Below are 9,959 nucleotides of genomic sequence, written 5' to 3'. Positions count from 1 at the left end.
TTTGATTCTGTTATGATTTTAATTTTTAAACATTGCATTTATAATTCTAGTAAGGTTCAGAGATTTTTCTGTTTTGTAAAATACTGTAATCATTCATCTTGCGTGTACAATAAGACAAAAGTCTAGGAAATTGGTTCTGACATGTCTGTCTGATATCCAGATAAAATTCTACGTGGGCATAAGTGGAAAAGTCATCTTAATGCCATGATATTATGCTATTTTTTAATTTTATGAAAATCCTGTTAGAAAGTAAAATACTTTTCCAATATGGCATAATAGACTTCAGTATGGAAATGAGATTCTATTTTGGAAAAGGAGGGGAAGTGTGCAATTTCCAAGGCATTAGTGAGTACATTTGACAATGTGAGTATTATACAACCCTCTCATTTAAACACAGTCATAAAATATAACTACAGAATATTATGTTACCTGTATTTAATTTGAAAAATCCTTTTCACAATATGGAAAAATTGTATATCTATGACAGTAGAAGCTTGTTAATTTTACACATTTGAGGAATTAAGTGTTGAACTATATGGTATATTTTAATTGTACTCTAGTTGTATGTAACTTTCATTTCCAACATAAAGGATTGTATCTCATTAAGTAAATTGCTTTTTTTATTATCTTGTCAGTTGCATTAAAACCCTTATTTTTAAATCCTTTAAAGTATTTTACTAATTTTTGCAAATAATTAGATGTTTTTAAGTGCTGCAATAGTGTGCAATATAGTAAACATTTATATACGGAAGTGCAAATTAAATTATGTACAACACTTGTGCTGCTTCTTTGTGAATCAGAATGTTGTATGATAAGATTCGTTGCATCTCCCCACGCACTGCAAACAGGGTTTGAAAGCAAGAGGAAAAGGTTATGAAACATACTCCCCATATTAGTTGGGACCCATTAAGCTTTACACTAACTAGGGTGTTTGGAGAAGATGGTGTGGAGAACATTAAAGGCACTATGAGAAGTCAGTGAGTTGGACTTCTTAGACACTCAAAGGCAAGCAAGGTGATCATTAGCTGCAATATTGTTTGTCTTCATATTTTCACGTTCAGCCTCGATGCTTTTTATTAAAGATAATTGCCTGTTTTTAAACTGTCTGCAGATCCCGCTGTACAAACTTTGTGCTCTGTCTCATTGTGCTGTGAAACAACTGATAGAAGTAAAGACTGTTCATGGTCTTCGCATTGTCTGTCTTGAGGCTTTTTCTGCAAGTGGTGTTTGGAGAGGCTCTGGTACCTGCTCTCTGTCATGCAGCTCCTCCTCTTCTTGCTTTCTGAGCGGAGCTTCGGCCTCTTTGCTTCTGCTGCTGTACGCCTACTGACTGTGGGTTTGTGTTCTTACTGGTTTCGTAGTACAAATGCTGTATTACGTTTTAAAGACCTTTGTACTTTTCTAAAGCTGAGCTAAGAAACTGCAAAAGGATTCTCTTCTGCTTTTACTACAGCTCCCATGCAGACACAGCGTGTTGAGCAGCAGATTTGAAAGTGTCATTCAAACAATTTGCCGCGTGTAAGGAGGACTTGTCCCAGATAAGAATTTGAGAACCATTCCATAAGAAACTGGTAAAAAGACAATTCCACTCTCCAGCTGGGGTGTGTATAGCTGATCTGGATGTGTTTGACAAAAAAAAAGAAAAGTTGCATGACCACCATAGTTTTACAAGTGTGGGTCTTGCATACATTTTAAAAATGTTTTAATTGAGAGCTTGAGGAATCAACTGAATTGAGGCCTCTGACAGAAGGGGTAAAATATGAGCGTCTAATGTCAGGCTGGGCAGTGGTCGCTTCCAGTAAAAGGGTGAGAGCTCCACAAGGATGTTTAAATGTCTTCTAGATAGTATTTGTCATCTCACATAGGAATTATATAAAGTGTTGGGGTTTTTAGAAGGATAAGACAGGTATCTTGGGGCAAGATAGGATCTCAAGATAGCTTCCCTTCCTCACTTTTGAATTTGATGATGAATAAAAGTTTGAATTAAATCTGAGGTCTAGTCACATTTTGACCTTTTGTTGGTTTGGGAGATTATTTTTTTTGGTACGCTACAAAAAGGGATGCCTGCCTGAAGGAAACTTGCATGTATTGAAAATGGAGTTTATTATTAAAATTCACTACTACAAAAAGTTCCTACCTCAGTGGTATAACAGCAGCTTGAGGTTTCCATGAAATCATTAGGATGAGTTCCCAATAGTCTATTTCAAAGATAGTAAAATTTCCTTTAGAATCCTTACAGTTTGCTTGTCCTCTTCCCTCCCTCAGAGGGTCAAATGCAAATGTTTTTGCAAAAATGTATTTCTAAAAGTTGTGTTTACATGGCTCCTTGCTTTAAATTTTAAAAGCAACTTATTTGTGGTGTTCATTGGCATTAGCTCACAGTCAGTAAGAAAGACCCAGTGACAAACTTGCACATTCCTTATTAGTGCTCAGTTTACAGGATTTAGATTTTGATAATTACACAGTAGCAATCTAGTATCTAATTGCAAATTCTGCTCTTTGTGTGGAGAAGCAATCTGTCTGAGCATGAGGCACCTTTGCTAAGGACAAGATAGAGAAAACACTTTGCCAAACACGTGGACATGGTTGCAGCACAAAAGCTCTTCAGGATGAAAAGATTGTTCTAGTTGGAAGGACTTTGAGGACAGAGGTCAGTGATCTGTTCCCATACATACACAACCATGGTAACAGATGTTTTCCTTTGCTGGGAGGTAGAGGTCAGAGACTGTTTCCTTTGCCTTTGCTTCCAAGATGCCGTGGAAGATTGGAAAGGACACAGCTGTGGGTATATTGACACAAATGGAGCAAGGTCTCAGCAGCCTGGCACGTAGCGCGGTATGTTCTGAGTGTGTCCAGTCATTTCCAGGAATAAATACTGGTGATTAGGGCAATAAAGAGAAAACTGGAGTGCTGGAAAGGCTTGATTAACTTTCTGAAATTCTTCCACCACCAAGATAATTTGATTCAATAAAAAAAAAAAAAATTTTTAAAAAAATCCAACACTTTCTCATTTATATTTAGTGGTGTGTGTGAATGCTTTGGTCTCTACAGCATTATCACAAGAACTGTCTTCTACTGGAAGTATTGTTCTTTACTGTGTATCTACATTGCTACTTTGAATGTATATATAGTTATCTAAATAATAGTTCAACAAAATGAATGCTTGATTGGGATCTCCTTTCAATTTCTTCCATCTTCACCATCATCTTTCTACTTGATGTTTGCGTAAAGTGGGGATCTAGGCATCAGGACTCTGTTAATGTTAGGTAACACCTCGGATGAGTAAAACAATGTAATTCACCTGTCTCACAGGTGTGTTAATTGAGGTTAAGCAATCAATATTTGGTTATTTCATAAATGCCCAGAGTTTATAAAATAATCTCTATTTCAACTGCCCTTCTAAAGAAAACATATAACGTGTGTCCCTAGTAAATACATTATCTTTATTTCCCTTTATTCCCTTATGATATATATTGGGAAGTATGCATCTGGCAGGCTTGCTTACTGGTGGGAAAAACGAAGAGAGGAGCTGAGCAGGTAGCCTTAGTAAAAACAGTTTGTTGTACTAGAAACAAGATCACGCTGGCAGAATCAGTCTAAGGGCTACATGATGTAATGTGTATAATAGAGTGATACAGTTTGTTAATGTTGGCACATTAGTTCACATCAGGAGTGTGGTTCTACTTCTACAGAAGTATCTGTTCTGTGGTTTAGGACATAACCCAAGGACTTGGCTCCAGGAGGACATCCATCCACATCAGAGAGCCACCTCCCACGGCAAAGCACCCATAGCTCGTTCATTCTGGAAGGGAATTTCAGACCGGGACTGACTTGGCTGCAAGGTACGTTTCCTGCCAAGAGAAGTATTGCAGTGAATGCTGGGGCAAAAATAACTCCCTGAAGTCTCATAAATTAGTTGGTCTTTTTTAAAGCCACACAAGGAAACTTGAAATACCAACACAAATGCTTTTTTACTTGGGATTTGTACAACCCAAAGTTACACTTTAGGGCATTCCTAGTATGACATCTGAAGTTATTAAACTGGTTTTAATTCTGCAACTACTTCTTGACTAACAGAACTCAACTCTGACTTTTCTTGAACTTTTTTTTATGTTCCAGATTACTGCAAAAAACTGTAAACTAAAATGAATCACAATTCCACCTTCACCTAGCTTCTCTGGAACAAAATGCTCTACTTGCATTGCTTTGCCAGTAGATGGCACATTTATATGGTGTGGAACAGTGTGTAAGAAATGTCAGCTGCAGAGCATAGTAAGAACAAGAGACTTGGAAAATAATTTAAGAGCAGAAGGGAATGAGAAATTTGGACTGTACCAGTCACATAATATGTCACATAACATATGCAATACCAACGATGAGTATTTGTTGTTTATGCGTTAGTAGATTTTGCCTTTAAATACTTTTAGAGGCAATTATTAATACTTGCAATATTTTTTAACTGGTTTTCATATCAGCATCAGCAAAAAAGGAGTTTTTGACATTAATTTGAACAAAAGCATTTCATTCATAATATGTATGATAGCACAAGCTGTAAGAAAATTCCACTAAAAATCCCTGACTGATAAATCCTATTTTCATTAGAGACTAGAACTGGAGGGTCTGTATTAATAGCACACAATCACATTTCTGTATTATGTGCACTTGAAACTTCAGAAATACACTGTTTTTAACCAAAGATTGTCACAAAAAAAAAAAATTAAAAAAATTGAAAAGTGCTTCTAAGCTGGTTCATTAAATATATAGTATTTATTGTAGAGAGGATATATATTTTTTTAGAGAATTGGATGATGATCAAATTTAGATGTGTCTCTACTAATTATAATGTTTAAAGGCAAAAAACGTTGTTCAATATTTTTCTGAATTATGTGAGCAGCTGGAGAGAAAGTAAAGTTACAACAAACATGTTCTTGAGAGCGTCTCTGATCAGAGTCTCATCAACCTGTTCAGAGCTGAGCAAATTTTTGAAAGATCAGTTTAACTGATATAACCTTAATGTCACATCTGCTCATGTTCACATGTGAATATCTGTTTGGTTTTGTTTTGTATCAAAGTAGAGAGGGGGAAAAGGGTTATCTACCATGCGCCTGGAACACTTACCCTGCTGTAACAGTGGTTCCTTTCTTGGAGTCAGTGTTAGTTTGGGCAACCACTGTCTGCCAAACAACATGTGCCTCCTTTGATTTTTCATATTCACACACAAAGCCTAGGGTTTTCATTTCTTTTGGTTTCCTCATAGTTCAGTGCCTGTGAGCAGATGAAGAATCCGTAAGCCCCGCCACTGGCACTAGTGACTGAGAGCTGCGGAAAACACCCTTCTCTGGGTCCGTGGTGCTTTCAGTGGACTGAGGAGTAGCATCCTCCATGGCTGATCAACGGCAGAAATGCCAGATTTTGGTCTTTCGCACCTGGTATCAGTTCTGGCAGTTATACCAGAACTGTAACGTGTAAAGAAGAGGCCAGTATTTAGCAGGACATGGGTGCTTAACAAATCTTAGAAATCTGGATGTTTCTAAAGCAGGCTAAAACTGCCTGCTGCTGGCTAACTCTGCCTGCCTACTGGATATCTGGTGGAAAAACTTCACTGCCCTAGAAACTCACTGAATGATCTGCCCAAACACCTCTGAAATACGATCATTCCCCAGAAAGTCTCTGGTTAGCAACAGTGGACACCCTTCAAGAGCTTGCCACTACCCAAGTGTTGCATAGATTTCTGTGCACGCTCAAGATATTTCTTTTTAAGAAAACCATAAAGGAACACACTGGTTCGGCTGGACTCCTGATACCAAGGTGAGTTTGTGACTAAGCCTCTGCTCCGCTTTTCATTATTGAGTGTATATGTGGACCTGAATCTTACTGACCTTGACTTCTAAGAAAACCTCTTAATGGGAAGGTAATGTCAGAAAGTTACAATAGTGCTTTTAAGGGGAAATCCCCAACATGCCAGACAGTCTGTGTAGGATTGAGCAGAAACCTTCATGGGCAGGTGTGGAGGAAGCTCTTAATGTCCCTACATTGAAAACGGAGAGCTCAGTACAACTGCATTGGAATGTTTTGATTGCTGCTACTGAGGCAACTAGACAATTAGTCTTATCTATTGTAAAAATAATGCCTAAGTTAGGATTGTAGATAACAGAGGAGGTATTTGGAGTTGTCCCTACAGAAAGTATTTTCCAGCTTGTGGACTAGGTGTCTATGATGGATGTTCCCTCGGTCTGGGTGCAGGTCTTCTCTGTCTCTTGAAAAGGTGTTGTGTGAGAGCTGCGCAGGCTCGCAGGTATGCTGGCTTCCACAGTGGCCTGTACTGGGCCCAGTTCCCAGGCACAGTGCCCAGGGAAGTAACAGCTCATACAGGAGCCTGGCAAGGTATCGGAAGCCAACTTGACAGCCAGGACTGTCTTGTTACTAAGAAGGTGGCAGCCTCACCCCTGTAAATACGTCTGGAGAATGAGGAGGAGGAACAGAAGTGTACAGTGCCGACCCCGAGACCGGTGCAGGGGAAAGCTCTCTGGCAGGAGACGGGTTCCTGCCTCCCCCGCAGCAAAAGCACCTGTGAATCGCACTGTCACCGCTAGTCACCAAGTGGGTCACTGGGCTGCCAAGGCATCGAAATCAGGCCTTTGATGGTTTTTCAGTGATAGGCAGGTTCTTCACTCCTGGGAAAAAAAGCTTCCCAGCAAAGTGGGAAAAAACCTAGCACGAGTTTCTTAATGTAGTGTTTGAAATATAGTTGAGATTTCTGCCTGTGTTTTATTGACATTTTTCTGTCTATAACTGTATTTTTCCATTCTTGTGTGCATCAGCATGTTGTGCTTTTTCATTTACCTCACCTCATACAACCAAAGTGCTACCTTTCAGATTTCCCATCAATTTAACAGCTATTTCACTGAGATGCCTGAGCCATATTTATATAAAATACTTTTATTAGGCTGGATTCTGTTTTACAGTGTTGGTATTTCACACCAATACTTTTTATAAGCTTCTTGCTACATTATCACAAGCTAGGCAAATACGTGGCAGGTACTACTGCTAATATGGGCAGAATGAGTTGTGTTTTATACAATGATTTTTTTATATAAAGTATAAGCTTTAAAATAACAAGGCTTTAAGTCTGGACAGTAGCTTTATTAAATATAGAGCAATTACCAGAATAACAAGGAGCACAACAAAATAAGTAGGGCAGGAAATTCTCAGTGAAGTGGATATAATTCACGTGCAGGAAGATTTATTTAAGCAATTCACTCTTGGAAACCAGAGGAAGCAAAAGCAGAAAGGTACCACTGGCCTTGCATTGTAGTCAGCTGCCGTACACAATCTTTTTTAGCCTGGTGTGAAGAGGGTGCAACTCTTAGTGTCTTACTGGAGATTCATATGATGACAAAAAAAGGTTGGATAATGCTTATTGTGTAAATAATAAAGGACCTTAGCATACTAAAGCAAAGATTTAAGGGACTCCCCATCAGGACAAAACAGAGGGTCTTTGCCATCCTGTTAATTACTGCCTTGTCAGTAAATCTGAGCAGTGCTCCTCCCCTCCAGGCTTGCAGCAAGGGAGCTGTGTTGCTGATTTGGCACTGTGCACCTGCAGAGCTCTTAACCCATGCACTGATCCTGAAACCCAGAGCTTTTACAAAACTTTTTGCAGATCTATGGACCCTGTATTTTACCTTATAAGAGCATACCCAGGTAACTGCACGGAATATAAATCGAGGCTGACTGGCTCTTGTGCTCTGACCTAGTACTTAAACACGCACTTCAACTTAATTGCCTTAGAAATGAATGCCACATTGGTACAAGTCACCCTGCTGTATTCTTGCCACAGGTCTTCTGCCTTCCTTTCCTCCGCACTTGCTTTACACCAATGCTATCTTTGGCCTTTTGTCTAGGCTTTATGGGGAACTTCAGAGCAACATGACAATGCTCAGCCGGGCAGAAAACCCTGGCAGGTCGGAAGGGGACTGTGAAGAAGGCACAGCATGGCTTTTGGATGACCTTCCAGGCCAAGGCAGGAATCAAAGAGAAGAGCTTTACTGCTGGACTCCGTGGACGGACTGGAGTACCTTGCTCCAAATGTCTGCTCCTGGAAGGGGAATGTACACAAAGAGGAAAGGGGAAATGAGCTCAGACAATGCAGAGCTTATTACAGAAAGTCTAAAAGGGCTATGGTCATTCAGACAGCTGAGTCTATATAAGCAAGTAAATACCAGAGAATGAGAGCAGTCAACTATTAAACTAAACAATATTACTACAGGAACAAATAGGTATACACTGTGCCTGTATTTTTCAAGTCGTAAATTAAAAGTTCTTAACCACCAGTAAAGGGGAGCTTGACACAGGCTTTCTGACTGGCAGAGTGGGGTGAGATTCCTTAGGAGCTCAAAAGCAGCGCTGGGTGCGGATGTGGTTATGTGAGGTTTTGCCTGTGATGGCAGGAGATCAAACTCCGTGGCCTGGAAGGTCCCTTTTTAGTCCTGTATTGCTAGGAAGGAAATGATGCAAAAGGGATTTTTAGACTACTGTTATTAATAGACGGGAAATGGCTATAAATTAATTCAGTCGGGGTGGCAAGCAGTCAGCTTAAACCTGTGTCACTTCCACATCTGTGACAAGAATTACTTAAGAACAGCCTGCGTCCCCTGTTCGTCTCCCCTGCCCCCAGTGCTGCACGTTAAGAGGAGTTGATGATTTCTGGCTACTGGTCACGACTGGATGAAATCTCTCAGCATCTTGGCTATCTCTGGTTTACTTTCTTCCTCGAGGTGAGCAGCACTTCCAATCTGGCCGCCAGGAACCACAAACGATCCGTGCCAGCCTCGAAACGTCTCCCTGAACACCCAGAGGAACAGCGTAGCACCTTCCAGCGTTTACTCCACGCTATAGTGCAGCCCCCAACGGCAGCCAGCCCCTCGGAAAGCCGCATCCCGGCCCCTCCACCGCCGGTGCCCGCGGGTGCGCAGGCCCGAGGCAGCGCTGCCGGGCGGCCCCTGACAGACTACAGCTCCCAGCAGGCCCCGCGGCTGCCAGCCTGGCGGGGCGGGGCGGGGCGCGGGCGGCGCGCGGGCGGTAACGGCCCCTCCGGCCGTTACTGCCGCCTCGCGCCCAGGGCGGCTGAGGGTCGGCCCGCCCTGCGGGAGGGGGGGGGGGGGGGGGTGCTGCCTTCCGCAGCCCGCCGTGCGGGCACCCGGCGCTTGCCTTTGTGCCCGCGGGTAACTCTGGCACGCTCGGTCGCCGTTGACAAAGAAACGTGTATTTCATACACGGATATAATCCGTTCTACTCTGCGTAAGGCTCGTTTACGCAGAGGAGCTTTCCCTCAACGTCAAACACAAAAGTCCTTCGCTGTTCTCTCACCTAACTGTCCCTATGAACACGTTTAACCGTGTTTTTACCCAGGGCACTGGAATAAGAAAGGTTTAACGGGCTTTATTTTGCTCCGGGGGAGCTGAAATTCAGCGCCCACCACGCAGCTAACAGGGTGCTACGCTCTCCTTTGCCACACGCGCGATGCATTCTGCCTTCATGGCCTGCCGTCACTTCCAGGGACAAAAAAAAATAATAGCTTTTCAGTAGGAAACTGGCGTTTTCCAGTACCCAGAAAACAGGGTCAACTGGTGTTCAATATCTACGCTGACTTCTGCGTGTTTCTCCTTGTGTAACAGCATGAGTTCAGAAACACACAGGGCTGACCCCCTAACCTGGATCTACCAACCCGGGTCTCGCTTTGTTCCCTGCGTGGCCTGGAAACGGTTTTTGCCAGAAGCACGATGCAAATAGTCAAACAAAAGTCTAATTCACTTTCCTGCTTTGTCTCCCTCCGGACATAATCTCGTTTTAATTAAATTACCTTAGCCCAATGAATGAAAATACAAACCACAGATCATATTCCACATTGAATTTTTCCACAGCCCATTTTCTTAAAATTCCTCTCTCTGCTGTTCAAG

The sequence above is a fragment of the Aquila chrysaetos genome, chromosome 12 (assembly GCF_900496995.4).
Source record: "Aquila chrysaetos chrysaetos chromosome 12, bAquChr1.4, whole genome shotgun sequence".
NCBI lineage: Eukaryota > Metazoa > Chordata > Aves > Accipitriformes > Accipitridae > Aquila > Aquila chrysaetos.
This window is presented reverse-complemented; position numbering follows the sequence as displayed.